Consider the following 23,717-nt stretch of genomic DNA (forward strand, 5'->3'; position numbering starts at 1 on the left):
TCTATTTATGCTGAAAATGTATGCAGGTTCAATCTTAGGACATGAGAATAGATCTTACAGAATTTTTAATAGGGCATCTTTATTTTTAGCAGCTTTATTAGGAGAAACGCAGAGGGAAATTTGCCCAGTGCTTTCATGAGGGAAAGTATCAGGAATCTGGTCAAAATTACAGCTATTAACATCCAGGGGCTCAGAAGTTAGCAGGGTTCAGGAGCACAAATCCAATGTTGATAATTATAGACGCTCCAATGACCCAGTCTCCTCTTAAACCCTTGCTATAGCTCACTGTGCCATAAGGAATTGGGGTTCTTCCTGACAGAGCTACGGGCTGTTCATGGATAATAAGGCATACATAAAGAAATAAGACTCATCAAAACTATAATAATCTATAACTGAGAAGAGTTTTTCTTCCCTGTCTGAAAGAAGAGGAAAGAAGGAGAAATCACTGATGAGGGAAACCTAACGTCTCATGCTGCACATGCCTAACTGAACAATGGCATGTAGTAGAAACAAGTACAATGAACTATGAGTCAGATTTTAGTCCAGTTTTTGCTGTTTAATAGCTGTGAGACCATGGGCAAGTCACTTGACCTTCCTGGACGTTAGGATCGCTAAAAGAGATGCTTTGGCTTAGATCCAGGGATCCTAAATTCAAATGCCTGAAAAGGCCAAGCAGGCAATGTAAATCAGATCATGTAAATGTGTGTACTGAGAGAAAAGCAATATTCTAAGCAAGAGTGTTCTAGCAATTGATGCCCTCCATTAGAATCAAGGAAACAATAGGGAGTGGTGGGAAGTGAGGTAAACTGGAGAGCCTGAGCTTGAGTTAAAGAGAGCAGCCACTACTGAGATCATTTCATTTCTCCAACAGACCAGTGCTTTGAGAGAATACAGGTTTCATTTTGCCAAACCTTCTGATTCTTCAAAAGAAACTGGATATCCAGATTTGGAGCAAATGTTTTCCCCTTTTTTAATTTTAGCAACTAATCTGAATTATTTTACAACACAGTGCAGGCCAGACAAAACACTTTGGATTAGATCTGTCCTGCAGATAGCCAGTTTGCAACCTCTGGCTCAGATAATCTGTAAAACTGTACTGTGACGTTAATAAGATCCACTTAGAGTTATTTTAAAATTCTGGCCTTAGCTTCTGCTGATGCCATTTCTCTGTCTAATCTCTGTTATTAGCTATACCTCAGCCTTTCCCACTTACCCGACTTCTTGTGATCACTGTCTTTGATACCACCATAATCTTCTCTGATTCTTCAGCCAGCCTTCACCCACTAAGACTTGAGAAGACCCAACCCTGCCTACCATTCCTGGCCCTCCAGCCATGGCCCTCTCACTCCTGTAATCTAACCATACCTCTCCATCAAACCCTACCCACTATGGCCAGATTTTAAAACACATTGAATTAGTCAATCTGCTTTGACTGTGCCATATTCACCTATGACAGTATGTGACTTTAAATGGAGAGAGCAACTTACTCTTACATGGGAATGTTTCCAGACAAGTGAAACTTGAATGGTAGGTGTCTTAGTCCATTTGGGCTGCTATGACAAAAATACCGTAAACTGGGTGGCTTATAAACAACAGAAATTTATTTCTCACAGTTCTAGAGGCTGGACGTCTGAGATTAGGGTGCCAGCATGGGGCGGTGAGGGCCCTCTTCTGGATTACAGATTTCTCATTGTATCCTCACATGAAGGGGTGAGCTAGCTCTGGGGGCCCTGTTTTATAAGGGCATTAATCCCATTCATGAGGGCTCCACCCTCATGACCTAAGCACCTTCAGAAGGCCCCACCTCCTAATACCATCATATTGGGCATTAGGATTTCAACATTTTGGAGGAACACAAACATTTAGACCATAACATAGGCTTATATCACTGGTATCTTCAGACAACAGCTTTAATTTCTGTTTCATCTGAATATGTATTCTTCTAATGAATGGGTCAGAAAACAAACTAAATCTAGTTGCAGAAGATATTCTTCGGGGTTTCACACAATAGTAAAGCATAATTCTTTGGGGATAATTAACATTTTATATGAGACATTGTCACATCTTCCCTGACAATTTCACAATATTATAATTTGCCAGCAAGGTCAGCATTTTCTTAAAACATATTAGTTCAGTCATTGCTTCACCAATAAATTGTTAACCACTGAAAGATTAAGACTACTCTTTTAAGCTCTATAAACAGAAGGAGCATTATTATTTATTATTGTTATGCAGAGACCTAATTTGATGAAATTTGGCTTTGAAATTAAATTACAGTTTGGAGTAGATATTATTGCAGAGAGGTGGCGAGAATAGGGTTGGTGCCAAATATGAATCCCTTTTACCTTGGGAAAGTCATTTAATTTTTCTGAGCCTTGGTTCCCTCTTCTGTAAAATAAGTGTGGTAATTATAATATCTATGTCATAGGACTGATGTGAGGATCAAAGGTGATCATGCTTTTCACAGTGTTCTCACATAGGAAGCATTGGATAAAGGCCCCGAGATATGATCTGATGCCAGCCAGGCCTAATTGAAAATAGACTATATTAGGAAAAATATAGTTCTAATAGACTACATTAGGGAAAAGAAATGTGTATAGGGGGATGAGACTCAGTATATCATAGGGGAGAATAAGTAGCTATAGGCAGGATTTTCACTTCAAAGTCACTAGAGAGGCTCCTATTCCTTAGAAGCAAAGCCCTCCAGGCTCACTAGCCTTCTCTCTGTTCAGTAAAAATTCTAAGCCCTTTCCTACCACACGCCCTTTGCACTTGCTAATCCTTCTGTCTGCAATACTAAGCCCCGACTCTGTCCTCTATCACCTTAGCCTGATGATTTCCTACCTTTCCTTCAAATCTCAGCTTACATGAACTTGCCCGAGGGGTATATTCCCTGGCCTCCCAGTCTAATTTAGAGCTTTCTGTTAAATTCTCTCATAGCACCCTGCATTTTTTTCTTCACCGAATTTATCAAAGTATGCAATTATATATATTTCATGAGGTTAAACAGTGTCTCTCTCCCCCTTTAAACTGTAAACTCCATGATGGCAGGGACTGTGTCTATATTCCCAGCACCTAGCAGAGTGCCTGACATAATTCTCTTGTTCAATATTTATTGAATGAATGAAAGAATGTTAATGTAAGACTTAATTTGAAAATATCCCTAGAAAAGGTAACTTGATTTAAGTTCACACTAAGATCTAAATAACTGTTATTCATTCCCACCTGAAAGCACATTTGGATGGGTGGGGAGAGAGCAAAGGAAAGTAGGTGACTCAGTGGAGGAGGACAAGGTGAACACAGGGGTAGGGGCAGTAGAAGCTAAACACAACACAAGCTTGCCTCTGTCCCACCAGGCCAGGGCCACCAGCCTGCCCTGAGTGACTGAGCCTCTAAGATGGGCTGCCATCTCACAGGGTGTCATCCTTTCATTTGTAAATCTATTTCAGGTGAGCACACAAAGCAGACACTAAAGTCTGAGAGTTCAAGATTTTAAGATTTGTTTTCCTGAAACTGTCAGCTAAATGGCTCTACTTTTCTCTTCTAAGGCTTATAAACTGACAAGGCTGACAAGTTTGCTGTCTTCCATCTTTGAAATGGACATATCTAGTTGGGGAAAGTGTACAGAATATATTTACGCAGGTGACATTCTTTTTTCAAAACTGAAATAAGTAGACATCAACAAGTTCATATTGGCAGACTTCTCTCCCTAAACCCCAAGCACACAGTGGGTCTTCTTGGCACAGTGATCACCCACTCAGTCACTCAAGGACAGGGTGTGAGGGTAAAGCACATCGCATCCTGTGCCAGGATTCGTGCTCGCAAAAAGTGGATTGCTTTCTCACAGAGGTTAACATTTTCAAATTTTTAAGGCTTGCCATTCTAAGTTTTAAATAAACATTCTTGTTATAGAACTGGACTATTATAAAAAGGGAAACTATTAACAACTGAGAGAGACTGGGAGGGAGATGGGTGTGCTTCGGGTTTAGGGATTAACAAGTATTGAATGTTGACTATGTCCCAGGCTCTTTATATATACCATTTTATTTAATCTCCAAAACTGCCCCAGAGACAGATATTGTTATTCCCATTTTGTAAATGAAAATATAAAGCTCACAGAGGTTGCCTACCCAATGTCACACCACCAGTAAAAGTAGCAGAGCCAGTATTCAAACTCAGATCTGTCTAGCTCTAAACCTGAGGCACTTTTCACCATACCACACTACTACTTAGAGGTATGGAGCATTATACCTATAAAAAGGGAAACAGTGTCAATCATGCCACCCAGCTATTTTTTTCTAAAGTACTTTTGTTCTTCTCATCACATAGCAATATTCAATTAGGAATTTTACCACAATTCTCTCCATTTTTTGTTTGTTTGTTTATTGCAGTAACATTGGTTTATAACATTGTATAAATTTCAGGTGTACATCATTATAATTCTATTTCTGCATGGATTACATCAGTTCTCATGTTCACCACCCAAGTGTTAATTACAATCCATCACCACCCACATGTGCCTAATTATCCCTTTCGCCCACCTCCCTCCTCCCTTCCCCTCTGGTAACTACCAATCCAATCTCTGTCTCTATGTGTTTGTTTGTTGTTGTTATTATCTACTATTTAATGAGTGAGATAATACAGTATTTGACCTTCTTCCTCTGACTTATTTAACTTAGCGTAATACCCTCAATGTCATCCATGTTGTCACAAATGGCTGGATTTCATCTTTTTTATGGCTGAGTAGTATTCCATTGTGTATATAGACTACATCTTCTTTATCCATTCGTCCCTTGATGGGAACTTAGGTTGCTTCCAAGTCTTGGCTATTGTGAATAATGCTGCAATGAACACAGGGGTGCATGTTTCTTAACGCATTGGTGTTTTCAGGTTCTTTGGATAAATACCCAGCAGTGGAATGGCTGGATTGTATGGTAGTTCTATCCTTAATTTTTTGAGGAATCTCCATACTGTTTTCCATAGTGGCTGCACCAGTTTGCACTCCCACCAGCAGTGTATGAGAGTTCCCTTCTCTCCACATCCTCTCCAACACTTGTTGTTTCCTGTCTTGTTAATTATAGCCATTCTGATGGGCATGAGGTGATATCTCATTTTAATCCCAGTGTAAATGTAGAGGCATAGGGACCACCAAAGTATTAATAAAAACATAACTGAAAGATTCTTTGGGATGAGGACTATATGTTGTCCACCTTAGTATCTCCAAAGCCAAGCATAAGTCTTGACTCATGATACAGGTTCAATAAGTTTTGAGTGAGGAAGGAAAAAAATTTGGAATTGATCAAGGACTTTCCTTAGTAGTGGAAACACTTGGACACTTAGCTTGGTCTAAGATTTGCTGAGAGAGATCTCATTGCACTGCTGGGAGTATAAACTCTACAACCACTCACAGATAATTGGCTCATGACTCTCAACACACAAACTGATAATGACAATATAATCAACGCCCAGGCCAAAAAACTTAGGGAATGGCAAAGGTATTATTTCTCTCATTCCTAACTTCTTAGGAAGGGAATACCCCATTCTTTGATCCCCCAGACAGGTATTGATTAAGTACCTATTAGCAGCAGACACTATGCTAATCAATGGAAATACAAAGATGAATGAACCCAGGATGCTACTCTCAGAGAGCTCATAACCTAGTTCGGAAGACAGACTCATAAGCATTATTATTTTACAGGAAATATAGCAAAGAATAATGGAAGATATCAATGGTTATTTTAGAAACTCAGAGGAAGGGTACCTTACCAATCTGGTAGTAAGAGGAAAGACCTCCTAAAGGAGCTGACACCTGAACTGAGTTTAGATAGATGTAAAGAGTTTAGCAGGAAAGGCATAGATTTGGAAATGATCACAACAGAGGTAGGAGTTGAAATGGTGAAAGTAGATGAGAACTCCAATGTAGAATTTATAGAGTAAGAATAACTTTGGGACTAGGATACAACTACAGAATATAAACATTTGGGGGCTGGACAGATCAAAAAGAGACCATAAGGAAACAGAGGAAGAGCAGTCAGAGGTAGGAGAACTATAAGAGTATAGTGCCATTTGAATGTTCATAGCAGTTTTATTTGTGATAGCCAAAATAGCCAAAAACTGGAAATGCAAATGTCCAATAGCTGGTGAATGAGTAAACAAACTATAGTACATCCATACAATGGAATACAACTCAGCAATAAAAAGGAATGAACTACTGATACACCAAACAACATAGATGAATCTCAAAAACATCATGCTAAGTAAAAGAAACCAGACACAAGAGTAAATGCTATACAATTTCTTTTATATGAAATATTTCAAAGGACAAAACTGATCTACAGTGATCTATATAAGCAGATCACCAGCTGCCTATAGCTGGGGAGAGAAAGAGGACTGACTGAAAAGAGGCAAGAGAAAACTTTTGGGGATGAAGGAAATGTTCTATACCTTGATTGTCATGGTAATTACAGGACTGTGCACATTTGTCATACTCAACAAATGGTAGACTTAAATTGGGGGCATTTTGGGGCTAGCCCAGTGGTGTAGTGGTTAAGTTCATGTGCTTCGCAGGTTCGGATCCTGGGCACAGACCTATGCACCGCTTATCAAGCCATGCTGTGACAGCGTCCCATATAAAGTAGAGGAAGATGGGCACAGATGTTAGCCGAGGGCCAATCTTCCTCAGCAAAAACAGGAGGATTGGCAATGGATGTTAGCTCAGGGCTAATCTTCCTCACCAAAAAAAAAAAAAAAAAAGAAAGAAAATAAATGGGGACATTTTATTGTAAGTAAATTATATCTCAATGAAGTTTATTTTAAAAAGTCTGCAGAACCAGCCCTGACTGCCTAGTGGTTAAAGTTTGGTGGCGCTCTCACCACTTTGGTAGCCCAGGTTCGTTTCCCGGTCACGGAACCACACCACCTGTCTGTCAGTTGCCAGGCTGTGGTGGTGGCTCACATAGAAGAACTGTAAGGATTTACAACAAGGATATACAACCATGCACTGGGGTGGCTTTGGGGAAGGAAAAAAAAAAAAGAGGAAGACTGGCAACAGATGGTAGCTCAGGGCGAATCTTTCCCTGCAAAAAGAAGTCTGTAGTGTCACAGAAGCCAAAGGAGTATTGTAAAAAATCACAATAAAGTTGTTAAATATATAGCTTCACAGAAACCAAGGGATTTGGTATTTCAGGATGGGGAGCTTGATCAACAATGTTAAATGTAGGATTGATATTCAGTAAGACACAAACTTGGGGAGGGGGTACCCATTGGTATTTAGAAGATAACTAGTAACATATGTAAGAACTATTTGGTGGAACATGGAAGTAAAAGCTAGACTGAAGTCAGTTGCAGAGTGAATGTGAATTTAGAAAACAGACATACTAATATAACAGAAATATCTATTCAAGAGAAAATAGAGATACTAAATAGAGATGGCATATTATCCTTCTGAAAAATTCAGATAGAAAACCGAATAGTAGCCACAGAGATCAAGGAAGGGTTGGGTAATGTTTGTTTGGGGAGAAACTTTAGTATATTTATAGATTGAGAAGAAGGAATGACTAGAGAGGGAGAGGACCGCAAAGGTTGCAGGGGAGGTAGGGAGGAGTGAGGAAAAGAGTAAAAGTGGAGTGATTTTCCTTGAACAGGAGACTTTCTTTGAGACTAAAGGAAAGTATGTGAAAAGGGATGTACGTATAGATTAAGTAGGAGAATTAGAATTTGAGGGAGGACAACTTGATTCCCTCTGTCATCTGTTGAAAAGGTGTGAGTCAAAGTTTGAATAGAGGGTTGAGAATAGTGATACTTTTTGGAACATCCATGGAGGGAATTGGAAAAAGTTGACTTAGATCAAGTAAAAGGACTGAAGGACAACATTGAAGGCCCAGCTGGAGCTGATTATTACATATTCATAATGATCCCAATGTGTTCTCATAAGTTTTTAGTTTATTTCAGCAGTGCTCCCTTCCTCCATATATAAGTATAGATAAGAAGTATTTTAGAATTAATTCATCATTGGAGTTTTGCTGAACAGGTTCTACAGAAGCATAAGAGAAGGGATTTGAGGGTGTTGTTAAGAGAATAATTTTAGGGGCTGGCCCGGTGGCTTAGCGGTTAAGTGCACGCTCTCCGCTACTGGTGGCCCCGGTTCAGATCATGGGCGCACACCAACGCACTGCTTCTCTGGCCATGCTGAGGCCACATCCCACATACAGCAACTAGGAGGATGTGCAACTATGACATACAACTATCTACTGGGGCTTTGGGGAATAAAAAAAAAAGGAGGAGGATTGGCAATAGATGTTAGCTCAGAGCCGGTCTTCCTCAGCAAAAAGAGGAGGATCAGCATGGATGTTAGCTCAGGGCTGATCTTCCTCACACACACATACAAAAAAAGAGAATAATTTTAGGATTGGGTCCAAGTTGGACATAGAAGAAAAAAAATCCAAAAGGAAACTGATAACCTAAGACAAAGTGGAGAAGTCAAAGAAGCCAGAAGGCCTAATGAAGTTGTAAGAAGGGGGAGAGGTCTTGGTAGATAATTTTTGAGAGAACCGGGAGTTACAGAAAGTTGTGGTTAGAGAAAGAAATATTTAAATTTAAAGATTTACCAGGTAGTGAAGATCTGGTTGATGGTGAGTACCCAAGTAGAACAGAGGTGAAGGTCACTGAATTTGAAGAGGTAAAGAATCTTTGAGGGAAAATATTCCTCGTGTATAATATATGCTCAATAAATGATTGTCAAATATATGAATGGAGAGATGGTATGATGAGGGACTCTGCAGATGGCTTGAGAATGATGGGTATTCATTGAGGAAAGATTCCTGGAAGAGGCAGAATTTGAAATGAGAATTAATAAAGAGGAGTTATTATGGCCAAGGAAATATGAGTAGCCTTCGGCACATCTTTATTCCTTGAAGACTATGCTGATTTTGTCGCTCACAAGATATTGGAGATTGTGAGCCACGTGCCATAGTCTTCCTGTTTTCAGTTCAAGTTCCCAGAAGAGCATGTGATTGAGCAAGGTAAGATACAGGTGGTATCGAGAATTTGGAGTGAGAACAAAGAGAAGCAATTTTAGTGGCACTACTCAGGCACACCCAGTTTAAGGAATGAGACTAATTATAAACATATGTGCCTACTACACATTGAGAGAATCTATGTGTCTGATTCATTTAATCCTCACAACCTTATAAGATAGGCACTATTATTATTCCGTCTTACAGAAGAGGAAACAGAGGCTGACATGTTAATTCCCGCAGGGTCAGACAGTTTCTAAGTGGCAGAATTGGGATTCCAAACCAGGATGGTTCAAACTCTTTAGTGCTTCTCATGTGAACCTGTCCTTATATCTCCTGGGATTTGTGAGTGTTATACCCTTGCTCCTTCCCATATTCAATGAGGTATGGTTATTTACTTTGAAATTCAGCAGGAGCAAGAGTTTTATCCTTGTTCTGTAGTCCAGCAGATGGATTATCTTAATTGTACCAAGTCTATAACTAAAGTCTCAGAGCTAGCAAGTGAGCAGCTGCATCGTTCTGTTAAATACTGGCACTATGATTCTTACCTCACTAAAATCCTATCTGTGAATATTGTATGGGAAACATATGTTAATTTTATAATTAAAAAGCAAATTAAAAATTTAATAAATAAATAAATTGGAAGGACCAATTCTTTGAAAAACACAAACTGCCAAAAGCCAACTAACACGAAATAGACAATCTGAATAGTTCTATACCCACTAAAGAAATTGAACTCATAATTTAGAAGCTTCCAAAAAAGGAAATCTCCAGGCACAAAGAGTTTCACAGGAGAATTATACCACCATCTAAACAAATATTGACAGCACTGCACACAATGTCTTGAAGAAAATAGATGAGGCAGGAACACTTCCCAACTCATTCTGTGAGACAGCTATTACCCTGGTACCAAAGCCAGAGAAAATGGTACAAGAAGACTAAAGACTGATATTTCTCATGAATTTAGATGAAAAAATCTTCAACAAAATACTAGCAAACTGAATCTTGCATCACATAAAAAGGTCTACATACCATGACCAAATGGGATTTATCCCAGGTTTTCAGGAGTGGTTCAACATAAGAAAATCAATTAATGTAATATACCATATCAAAAGAATATAAAAAAATAAACATGATCATCTCAATAGATTCAGAAAAATCTTGTATCAAAATCCAACAGCCTTTTATGATAAAAAATACTCAGTTAACTAAAAATAGAGGGTAACTTCTTCAACCTGATATAGAGTATCTAAAAAACCCTATAGGTAACATCATAATAGTCAAAACCTGACTGCTTTCTTCTGAGATCAGGAACAACGCAAGGATGTTCTTGTTATTCAATACAGTACTGGAAGTTTTGGCCACTGCAATAAGGCCAGAAAAAGAAATAAAAGGCATACAAATTGTAAAGGAAAAAATAAAATTTTCCCTATTTATAAATGACAAGAAAAGCTCAAGGAATCTACATATCAAAAACAAAAAACTCTGAGAACTAAAAAGTGAGTTTAGTTAGTTAAAGAGATATAATATCAACTCACAGAAATCAATTAAATTATTATATACTAACACTGAACATATGGAAACTAAAATAAAAAACACAATACCATTTATAATCACTCAAAAGAAAATGACATAATTAGGTATAAATTTAACAAAACATATATAGGATCTGTATGCTGAAAATTAAAAAATGCTAATGAAAGAAATTAAAGATCTAAAGAAAATAAATGGCATACTATGTTCACGGATTGGAAAACAACACAGTGAAGTTGTCAATTTTCCCAAAATTGACCCATATTGGGGCAGGCCCAGTGGCACAAGCTGCTAAGTGCACGTGCTCTGCTGTGGCGGCCCAGGGTTCGCTGGTTCGGATCCTGGGTGAGCACCGACACACCGCTTAGCAAGCCATGCTGTGGCAGCATCCCATATAAAGTAGAGGAAGATGGGCATGGATGTTAGCCCAGGGCCAGTCTTCCTCAGCAAAAAAAGAGGAGGATTGGCAGATGTTAGCACAGGGCTGATCTTCCTCACCAAAAAAAAAAAGAAAATTGACCCATTGATTTTTAATGCAATCCTTATCAAAATCCCAGTATGTTTTTGGCAGATATAGACAAGATTATTCTGAAATTTATATGGAAATACATAATCCCTAGAATAGAAAACAATCATGAAAAAAGAAGAATCAAGTGGGATATTAAGGCCTAATTTTTATCTATAGTATTCAAAACAGTGTGCTATTGGTGGAGGAAAAAACACATAAATTAACAGAACAGAATAGAGAACACAGAAATAGACCCACACAAATATGCCCAACTGATTTTTGACAAAGGGGCAAAAGCAACTTAATGGAGAAGGGATAGCTTTTTCAACAAATGTTTTCTAGAGCAGTTGGACATCCATTAGGCAAAAAGAAGAAGAACCTTGCCCTAAACCACACCTTATACACAAATTAACAGATTAACTGAAAATAAGTCTGAGACTTAAATGTAAAATAAAAAACCATAAAACTGAAAAAAAAAAAAAACCGGAGAAATTGTCAGGATCTAGGGCTAGGCAAAGAGAGTTTAGACGATATCAAAAGCACCAGTCATAAGAAAAAAAATTGATAAACTGGACTTTATCAAAATTAAAACTCTTGCTCTGTGAGCAACACTTTTAAGAGAATGAAAAGACAATTAGGAGAAATATTTGCAACCACAACAAAGAGAGTTGTATCTAGAATATATACAGAACTCTTCAAGTTCAACAATAAGAAAACAAACAATTCAATTAGAAAATGGGTTAAAGATATACACAGAGAGTTCACCTAAGAGGATATACAGATGGCAAATAAGCACACGAAAAGATGTTCAACATCATTAGCCCTTAAGGAAATGCAAATTAAAGCTGCAATGAGATATCACTACCCACCTATCAGAAAGGCTAAAATAAAAAATAGTGAAGACAACAAATGCTGCAGAGGACGTACAGAAATTGTATCACTGATACATTGTTGGTGGGAAAGTAAAATGGTACAGCCACTCTGGAAAAGAGTTTGGCAATTTCTTATAAAACCAAATATGCACCCAGCATATAACCCAGTAATTACACTCTTAGGCATTCATCCCAAAGAAAAGAAAACCATGTTCACACAAAAATGTTCAAGAATGTTCAAGCAACTTTATTCATAATAGCCAAAAACTGGAAGCAGCCCAGGTGTCCCTCAAAGAATGAATGGATAAAAAATGGTATATCCATACCACAGAATACTACTCAGCAATACAAAGGAACAAACTTGATACACTCAAGGACTTGGATGAATCTCCAAGGAATTATGCTGAGTGTAAAAAGCCAATGCCAAAAGATTACATACTGTATGATTCCATTTATATAGTACTCTTGAATTGAGAAAATTATAGAAATGCTGAACAGATTATTTGCTGCCAGGGGTTAGAGACAGGGAATATGGGGGAGATTGGTGTGCCTATAAAAGGCCAACATGAGGGATCCATGTGGTAATGGAACTGTTCTGTGTCTTGCCTGTCTCTGGTGTTGGATACACGAACCTAGACATATGGAAAATTGCAGTGAACTAAATACATACATACACACACACAGAAATGAGTACAAATAAAACTGGGAAATTTGAGTAAGATTGGTGACTTGTAGCATGTTAGTATCATGTGATACCGTACTATAGTTTTGCAAGATGTTACCATTGGGGGAAACTGGGTATAGATTACATGTGATCTCTGTATTATTTCTCACAAGTGCATGTGAATTTGCAATTATCAGAAAATTAAAAGTTGAAAAATAATTTTAATAAATAAGAAAATAAATATTTAAAAGGTATTTTAACAAGGAGATGTCATTTCATACCCAACAACCTTATTTTCTAAAAGTTCAAAAGCTTGCAACATATTTTTGAAATCATAGGTTCACTACAGATAATTTTAGGGCAACAATAATAAAAGCTAAGATTTATTGTTACTATGATCAAAACACTGTTAAGCTCTTTATATTTTCCTATTGAATTCTTATGTCCCACTTCATCCTTGCGAGGTCAATGCTGTTATTACCTTATTTTACAGATGAGAGAACAGGCTCAGGATTTAGTGACTGAGATAGGATTTGAACACAGGTCTGTCTTTCTCCAAGGTTTAAACACTCCACGTATATAACCAGTATAGTGAAGTACCTCCCAACAACATGGGATGAGGGTGGGTTGGCATTTTGGGCTACTGAGACCTGATATAGAAGAGAGTTGGAGCCACTTAAAACATGATTCTTCTGGATAAAACCTTACTGTAATTACCCTTGCATCTGAATAAATAGAATAAGCAGCAATGAATCGAGATGTCTCTAGTAAAAATCTTCTATTGTAATGCCTACTGTATGAAGACATTCCTACAAACAAACATACCACCTCATATAGCCATGTCACAGTTTATGAGAGTCCAGTCCACAGCTTATGGAAACAAATATTTTGAAAGAGTATGTGACTTTGCTGACTTGAGAGAGACCAAAGGTAATCTTCAGTAAATATTAAGAGGAAGAGCAATGTCAAATATTTAATTCCCCAAGTCCTGACTCTGACCTGTATGAAAATGATACAGCCCTCCCAACCCAGACACTCTCAGTTGCCTCAGTATAAGAGGCACAGATGGTCTCTCAGGTAGCTAATCCAGCACTATTAACAGTTTTCTCTGTTAATAAATTGGTCTTGCTAAAAAGCACATCGCTAGGTCTGTTCGTGGATAAGGGGCAGAAGCCCTGGAGCACTTCTGTTGCTTCTCTTTTATCAGGCTCTAGGAGTTTTCTGTGGTAGCAGTTGTCTGGGGAAGCTCACTAGGCTTAAAGATCTAGTTTGATTTGAATAATTTATTAATAATTTGGAAGAAAACTAATTAAATTTGTGTGTGATTCTAAAGTTAGAGTTCCTACAGGGACCCAGAAGGAATAGAAGTATAAGAAAACATTTCAAAAGATTCTGAGTCTGAATTTCCCCAGTCCCACCTTCCCTCCAATATGTACAATCATGCTCTCTCTCTCTCTCTTCTCTCATCTTCTCACTCTGATTCTTCATTTGTTTCTGTCTCTCTGTCTTTCTGTCTCTTTCTCTTTTTTCTCACAAACCCACACACACAGTGACCATCACCACTAATAACCAGAGTTTGCATGCGAGAATAATACTCTTTGGGGGAACTTTACCCACTATCACAACCCCAGAATCAGACTCAGAGAGCTACCCATACTCATCTACCCATACTTTTTTTTTCCAACTATTTTATTGAGGTCATAATGGTTTATAACATTGTGTAATTTCAAGTGTACATTATTATTTATCAGTTTCTGTATAGACTGCATTGTGCTCACTACTAATAGTCTAATTTTTATCCGTCACCATATGTATGTGCCCCTTTACCCCTTTCGCCCACCCCCCAACTCCCTTCCCCTCTGGTAACCACTAATCTGTTCTCCTTATCCATGTGTTTATTTATCTTCCACAAATGAGCAAAATCATGTGGTGTTTGTCTTTCTCTGTCTGGCTTATTTCTCTTAACATAATACCCTCAAGGTCCATCCATGTTGTTGCAAAGGGGACAATTTTTCTTTTTTTATGGCTGAGTAGTGTTCCATTGTATATATATACCACATCTTCTTTATCCAATCATCAGTTGATGGGCACTTGGGTTGCTTCCACGTCTTGGCTATTGTGAAAAATGCTACAATGAACACAGGGGTGCATAAGTCTCTTTGAACTGTAGATTTCAAATTCTTTGGATAAATACCCAGTAGTGGGATAGCTGGATCGTATGGTATTTCTATTTTTAATTTTTTGAGAAATCTCCATACTGTTTTCCATAGTGGCTGCACCAGTTTGCATTCCCACTAGCAATGCATGAGGGTTCCCTTTTCTCCACATCCTCTCCAACATTTGTTATTTTTTGTCTTGGTAATTATAGCCATTCTGACCAGTGTTAAGGTGATATCTCATTGTAGTTTTGATTTGCATTTTCCTAATAGTGATGTTGAACGTCTTTTCATGTGCCTGTTGGCTATCTGGATATCTTCTTTGGAAAAATGTCTGTTCATATCCTCTGCCCATTTTTTGATTAGGTTGTTTTTTGTTGTTGAGTTGTATAAATTCTCTACATATTTTGGAGATTAACCCCTTGTGAAATATATGATTTGCAAATATTTTCTCCCAGTTGGTGGGTTGTCTTTTCGTTTTGTTCCTGGTTTCTTTTGCCTTGCAGAAGCTCTTTAGTCTGATGTAGTCCCGTTTGTTTATTTTTTATTTTGTTTCCCATGCCTGAGTAGACATGGTATTTAAAAAGATGCTGCTAAGATTGATTTCAAAGAGCATACTGATTATGTTTTCTTCTAGGAGTTCTATGGCTTCGGGTCTCACATTCAAATGTTTACTCCATTTTGAGTATGGTATAAGATAATGGTCTATGTCCATGCTTTTGCATGTGGCTGTCCAGTTTTCCCAACACCATTTATTGAAGAGACTTTCCTTTCTCCATTGTATGTTCTTGGTTCCTTTGTTGAAGATTAGCTGTCCATAGATGTATGGTTTTATTTCTGGGCTATCAACTCTGTTCCATTGAACTGTCTGTTTTTGTGCCAGTACCATGCTGTTTTGATTACTATAGTTTTGTAGTATATTTTGAAGTCAGGGATTGTGATGCCTCCAGCTTTGCTCTTTTTTCTCAGTATTGCTTTAGCTATTTGGGGTCTTTCATTGTTCCATATAAATTTTAGGACTCTTTGTTCTATTTCCATGAAGAATGTCATTGGGATTCTGATTGAGATTGCATTGAATTTGTAGATACTCTTGTATTCTAATCTCACGTTCCCCTTTTCTTTCTTAATCTTCTACCAGCATCACAAACTGTCAGAGCTAGAAAGAACCTTAGAATTTCTACCCTCTCTATTTAGAAGAAGAAAGTAAGAGAGAGGGGATATGAGTGACTTGTCCAGGGACACTGAGTTAGTGGCGGAGCTAAGACTAGAATCCAAGAGGCAAGTTATAAAGGATAGGGGATAAGAAAGGAAAAAATATGCAGTGGCTTTTCTCCCGATATGCTTCCTTCTAAAGTCTGTTGTTGTGCCCCACGGTGACTTGCCTCTGCTCCATTATCTGCTCTGCCCGTGGTGGTTAACTGGAATTCAGTACGTCTAATTGGGAAATGACTGTGCAGGTGGTAGTGGTGGTACTGTTGGTTTCGAAGAGTTGATGCTGCCTTTTTTTTTTTTTAAATGAGGTGTGCCCCATTTAACATTTTTTGTTTTAATTTTATTCATTCATTTTTTCCCCCCAAAGCCCCAGTAGATAGTTGTATGTCATAGCTGCACATCCTTCTAGTTGCCGTATGTGGGACGCGGCCTCAGCATGGCCGGGAAGCAGTGCATCGGTGCGCGCCCGGGATCCGAACCCGGGCCGCCAGCAGCGGAGCGTACGCACCCAACCGCTAAGCCATGGGGCCGGCCCTGATGCTGCCTTTTAAATCCCTTGATGCTCAAGCCTATTTATACTTGATGTTTTAAATTAGAATCTGACCCTACTGATCCCAGGCTAATAAGTGAGGTTGAATTTCCTTAACTGGTTCCTTCCAGTCTGAGAGTCCGTGAAAACCTGAGAGCTCTCAATTTAAAATGAAGCCTCTAGGCCAAATTATCGCCATATGTGCCTACCTCTGCAAGTCCTTCCAGTTAAGCTACCCAGGCCCAATGAGAATTTAAATGCTAATTCAAGTGTGCTGGTCGGTGCTTTATGATTTTCTTGTCCTAATCAACTCATGCAGTCATCTTGTTTTTCTGAGATGACTTGATGCAGTTGATGACAGACTTCTTCATCATGTCTTTTTCTTTCTCCTTCTCTCCCTTGCAAATGTGAGACATCACCGTCTGAATGTAAGCAAATGGATTAACTAAGAAGTTCAGTCTGAGTGCAAACTTTGGTACTTTATCCCATGTCTGCTTTTTCTCCAAAGAAAGCATTAGAATGTTCCTTTTTTAGACTCAGTTCTCCAGAGTACACACTACTCAGTAAGGTAGGTAATAATAATAGCAGTTATCACGATGAGTACTTACTATACGCTTGACACTGTGCTAAATCTGGATTAACTCATTTAATTTTCATAAAGCAGGTTCTATTATTAAAACCTTCATGCAAATGAGCACACTGAGACTCAAAGAGGTCAAGTAATTTGCCCTAGGCCACACAGTTAATAAGTGGAAGTATCAGGATTTGAACTCAGGTTTGTTGGGTTCTAAAATAATCTGTTTTTAAGCAGTATGCTATAGCACCTCGAAGTCTTGTTGGACCCTTGTGACTGTGACAGCAGCAAAAGAAATGGCAGTAAATGCAGCCTCACCACTTAAAGCAGTAAAAGCCCTTCCCTCTATGCACAATTCACTACCAAAGAGTAGGCCCAAGGGAAATTCTGGCTCAATACATGTTGAAGAATCATAATGATAACAGGTTTTAATTTTAGAAAAGCTATAAATAAAAATGAAGCACACTTAGGTTTTAAAAAATCTTCAAAATGGTTGTTATTGCCCAGTTTTCTTAATAATGAGAGTAGTTAGATTAAAGTTATATAAACCTGAGTGAGATTTTTCCACACATATTTCTTATTTGCTGAAGCAGTCATTTTTTTTATAAGGCAGAAGCTAAAAGCATACTAGAGTAAAAGAAAACTATACATATTAAAATGCAAAACTATTATGCCAAGAGTACAAACTTGTCTCAGCGAACTGCTTGTCTTTAAAATCTGTACCGACTGAATTTTCTTATTAAAGGTTTATTTTAAGAAAAGTACAATTCCATTCAGTGTGAATACAGTTCTTACAGTAACAGCCTGTCTTTCACAGTTAATTGCTGCTTGTCTTCTTGGATATAATCATTTGCATAACTGTGATTCTTTTCAATAATAAAAAAGGATTATATAATCTTGGAAGAGCACACATCATAAAATTTAAATTTACATGAAATTAAAGGAATAAATGTTCCATGGTAACAGAACTATTAACATCTACCAAAAGAGTAAAATCTTTAATATTATACCCTATGTATTAATAGAAAATCATTTTAGATTACATTAGTTTTCAAGTGTCATTCAAAATTAAAATTTTCAATCTTGTTTTGAAATTATAGTATTGAAGGGAATATCAGTAGTACCAGCCAAAAGATAATGTTTATCATAAATGAAGGCAGGGGGTGGGAAGTAGATGCATCAGTGCTGCACTAGAAGCCATAGTCCACTTGGATGAAAGTTGACTTATGTTAATCCATGAGCTCTTTATGTATCTGTTGTGTTCCATTTGCCCTCCACACTTGTGGCACTCAAAAGCAGCATCCCACAGTCAAATACCACCTTGGGCCCCACTCTCTCTCATTGTTGGGGCTGGCTCAGATGCTTCTCCAAGCCAGCACTGAGGAGTACCACAGCTGTGTGGAAGCAACCAGACTGCTCCTAAGGAAATTCCTGGGGATGTAGCCAGTAATCTGGCTGTGCCCCTGGCAAAACACAGCACCAAGTCACCACACACTGTGCTCCTCGCTTCCTTGCTACACCAGAGTTGGCAGGCATCCTTCTCTCGGCATTAACAATCCAACTCCCACCCACATCACATAGAGATGATTTTCTTGCACAGAATGACTTGCTCTCAAGTCACAGAATCTGGCTAACTTATATAAATTTGGACAAAGAATTAGGGGAAGATGTGTCTCTTAAAGAATTAGTTTGTAGTATTTTACAAAGCCCCTTCCTGCCCTCAATCCAGAGGTAGACTAGGATGACTAAACTGTCTAGCAGAATGAGATGAGTCTCAACAGTTCACTGGACAGTGAGGTGCATGAAGGCAGGGGCTATGCTGATTTTGCTAAGGCCTAGCATAGTAATCTCTAGATAAATATGAATAAAGCTCTAGAATAAGTACACAAACAAATTATACCTAAACCCTCCAGGTTTCTAAAGCACATAAATATTAAAAGATTAGAATTATATATCTCAACATATGAAGACTTATAGCATAGTGGTTTAGAGTACAGGCTTTGAAGTGAGAAAACTTTAAATGACTTACTAGTAAGTCACTTAGACTAGTAAACTTAGGCAAGCCACTTAAACTCTCTGACCGTGAATTTACTATGTACAATGGGAATAACAGTAGTATATACATTATAGCAATGTTGTATTAAATAAAATAATATATGTAAAAGTCTTGACATGGTTCCTGATACAAGAAAGGACACAGTAACTGTTGGCATGATGATTAGTATTATCATTACTATTGTTATAGTATCAACCTCTGATTTAGTATGCAAATACCGGACATGAAATTCCTTTTAAAAACTGAATAGATGGGGCCGGCCTGGTGGAGCAAGTGGTTAAGTGCGCGCGCTTCGCTGCGGTGGCCCAGGGTTGGCCGGTTCGGATCCCGGGCACGCACTGATGCACTGCTTGGCAAGCCACGCTGTGGCGGCATCCCATATAAAGTAGAGGAAGATGGGCACGGATGTTAGCCCAGGGCCAGTCTTCCTCAGCAAAAAGAGGAGGATTGGCAGATGTTAGCTCAGGGCCGATCTTCCTCAGACACACAAAAAATAAATAAATAAAAATAAAAAACTGTATAGATAAAAATTGCCATTTTTTTTCCATTTTATAAAAATTATCATTCATTGAAACTCATTGAGCTCAATCTCCATTTATTTATACAGATATATTTATTCACTTCTGTGATGGACAAAAGAGGTGTATACACATTCACACAGTTTCTCTTCTGCTGTTTATTCTGTTTGTCCTCCATATTCCCACAGGCTTGGTCATATATGCTTTTGGAAGCCCAAGAGAATGCATTTCTGTAACATGACTTTCTTGGGAAAATGGATTATTCATGAAATTTAAACACCTAAAAGATTCATCAGAGTAGTACTTACGTAAGTGTCATTGATTTGAAAAGGAAATTGACCTCAAAGCCATGTCTGCATGGCCCACAGAAAGTATTATATTTCTAACAAGAAGAAATTCTTTGGATAGCCTTTATTTTTCTTTTCAAACAAAGCTACAGATTGACTATAGCCTTGCTCTGTCATTTTTAATGTATAAGTCACTGGGTAAAATCTCTACACTTTGGAGATATTAGGGGGAATGTTTATTACTCAATGCTCTGGTTTTCCTGAGGAGGGATTAAACCTCTAGGCCTCTTGCTCCACCCCTTACTCCTCTCCACTGAGATGCACTGAGTTACCTGGTGCGGGGGTTATAGCCATTGGTCTAAAATTATATTAGTGGGCCAATAATCTAAATCTGTAAGCAGTCTCCTTCCTCTTCACACCAGACCAGTGTAAGGCAGCAACTCTAGGTAAGTGGTATGCTCTGCAGAACCAAATTCACCCTCAGGTGGGCAGTTCTAAGATTGAGCGGGGCAGTGCTAAGCCACTGTCTCAAACATAACTTAGTAATAAATGTGATGTTTCAATCTCTATCTTCTGGCCACTATGTTTATTATTCAATTGGTTTGGAATGTGGATGAATAATAAATATATCTCTTTTTCAGCTAGACATCTGGAACTTTATTTCTGCAAATGAGATCTAGTCTGATTTCTTCTCTGTGAGTCTAGGGTAGGACAGAGTATGCAAGACTCATGTAGCTCTATAAGCAGCCTAGTGTGAAAAAGAGGATGGGCTTTAAAGTAAGACAGCACTGAATCTGAATCCTGCTCTGCAACTTTCTACCTCTGTGACTTGGGACAAGTTAATTAACCTCTCTGGGCTTCCGTTTGCTCATTTCTAAAAATGAAGATAATAATAATAACTCAAAGTTTTTATAAAACTAAACGTGCTTATGAATGCCTGGTACACGGTAAATTCTAAATAAATGCTGTTCTTATAGGAACATTATTATTTTTTATCACCATCAAAATCATTACCTTAGAGGAAGCCCTCTACAGGTTCTCAGCCTCCCCTCCATGACTAAGGCACATGCCTGATGCTCTATTCAAACTCAGTTAGAGAGCTCAGCTCTGGAAAGGAGCAGAAATCAGTGCCTACAGCCAATATGATGTCCTTACTTCAGAAAGGTTTCTGCACTCTTTTAGGAACAGGAAGTAAAGCAATTATGGCCCTACATGATTTCAGAGGCCCCTGCCTCCACATGAGTAATCTCTTTAGAGATAAAAACTAAGAAAAGGAGATAGATAAAAAGGATATTATCTTTGCCTTTCCAAGGAAACTTTGTCTGACTCCAGAGGCTACACTCTTAAATCCTATATTGCCTCTTTCTGGTGTCTTCCCAGAAAGAGCATCTCCTGATTTTTTAAAAATACGTTATAGGACAGATTTTTCAGGGTTTAAAATGTGGTAAGACCTCAGTCCCCAAAGACTAGCTGTCTAAAAGCCTCAGTCTACTGTAATAGCACATATCTTAAAAGTTATCCAAACAAAATAAAATCAAATTTAATATCAAAGGAATAGCCTCTAAATAACCATCAATAAATGGACAAATGAAAGAAGTGCCAGAGACCCAAATATTTCAACTAGTATATTATGATTGGTCAATTCACTATGCAGTGTGAAAAAGAATATTCCATTTACTGGTGATTTATATAAAATATCAGCCTAAGACATTTCACGCAAAAAAAAAAAAATTGTAAAGAAAATATTAGAGAAGCCAAGTAAAGGAAGGGAAGAGAAAAGCTAGGTATAGTGGCAATGACTTGAAGCAGTTGGGCGGTGGTAGTAGCAAAAAGCAGCATATATCAGAAAGAAGACAACCAACAATGAAGAGACAAAAGATAAACCAGCTTGGCAGTGTAGTTAGGGATGAGACAATGATGAGCATCCCTTGAACCTCATTAATATCACCTTAGATATGAGAAGCAGGTAAATGCGTACTAGGGCCGCAATACAGTGCCTCTGAAGACCTGACATCTCTATGGGCACAAGCTGAGCTATATTAGAATATACAGTAAACATCGACCAATAGCATGTGCACAAGCAACACAGCAGAAAAAGGTGCAGCATGGAAATCATCAATCTCCCTTCAATGAAGGGCAAGGAGCAGAATCGTAAAACAGTTATAAGAGGAAAGGAAAAGCAACAAAAAACTAAAAGTACAGAAAAGGATTATAGATCTGAATAATGTTTATAAGAGGAGCTAACATTTATTGAGTATTTCCTAGGTGTCAGTTTATTACAATATATTATTTAATGCAGCAACCCTGCAAGTGAAGTACTATTATTATACCCATTTTACAGATGAAGAAACTGAACTGCAGGAAAGTTAAGTAACTTAGACTTAGCGCTCTCTGACTCCAGAGTTCACAATCTTAAATGCCATATTGTCTCTTCTCAGTGTCTTCCCCAAAAGAGTAGTGTTTGATTTTTAAAATAGATTTTGAATCATTAAAATTCTGGAAATCCAAATTAGAAGACCCAGGCCATATCCTGTGTGAATGGTTCTTAAAGGCCTCTTATCTTTGTCCCAGTGCTCATTGAGAAGGTGAAAGATTTTTATTAGGCAATATATTTGACCTAATTGTATGACTTTTCAGAAGGATGACTTTGACATTTCAAAGTGAGATGGAGCGTTAGAAGGCTACATATAGTTGGTATTAAAAAAAAGACAGCAATTTATGATGCTGCAAAAGAATGTAATTTTTTTTCCAGGAAAAAAAGCCTTCTGAAAATTACCTGAATATATTATATATTTGCAATGCTGATAAAACTAAACAGTTTTGGCAATAGTTGCTAACTCTGACTTTCATAAGTGCCTGGCAAAGAATCATTTCCATACACATACACAACCCCGTCTACACACAGACACGCACACAAACACACGTGTGTGCATGCACATACACACACACGGTAAAATTTAACTTTTAAGCACAATAAAGACAAACTATTAATTCTTCCATGTACTGGTCTGAACCAGAACTGGGTCAGAGATCACACAGACCTGCTGGAGATATGGAGAAGCCCTAGCAAAAAATAATTTTCGATATGGTACTAGGAGATAGGGAGTGCTATTAAAAATAGGCAGTAGTCAAAGATTCAAGGAAGCAAATCTTCAACTTCAGACAAGTCTATCAGCAAATGATGGGGGTTAGGACTTGGAAACTGCACTTAAAAAAAGATTCTAATCTCAGGAAGACTCTGGGAGAACAAACTGAGATATTGTTCATTAGGATCCCACTTTTAGAGGCTTGCAACTTAAATTTAAAACCTAGACAAGGTTTTTACAGTGGCATGGGTTAGAAATTTTGAAACTACATTCTGTATATTCCAGACTTGAGCAAACGATTAAATATATTGAGGATGATGGGAGCTAAGTTTCTCACTGTTGGGGGAGCTACAAATATGGGAAGGGAAGATACTAAAATGTAACCTGTTTTGCTGAATTGGAATTGAAAGTATCAGTATGAACTCATGTGAACTCATATATATATGGAGAGAGAGAGAAATATATACTCATACAAAAATATATTTCCTAGCTCTCAGTCTGTGAAATAACCTAAAGGAAATGACACACCAATAACAACGAGCACATCTCAAGCCCAGATCTTGGTTTCTAAATGTTATTCTCCAATAAAAGGTACCGGGGCTCCTTGGAAAAATGGCTGATTCCAGGGCTGCAACAGAGAAAGTACAAGATGTGAATGGAACATCTTTTGGAACCAGAAAATAAGGTGCTACTTAAATAATAAGGGGA

Source organism: Diceros bicornis, chromosome X, assembly GCF_020826845.1.
Source record: "Diceros bicornis minor isolate mBicDic1 chromosome X, mDicBic1.mat.cur, whole genome shotgun sequence".
In the NCBI taxonomy this organism is placed as follows: domain Eukaryota; kingdom Metazoa; phylum Chordata; class Mammalia; order Perissodactyla; family Rhinocerotidae; genus Diceros; species Diceros bicornis.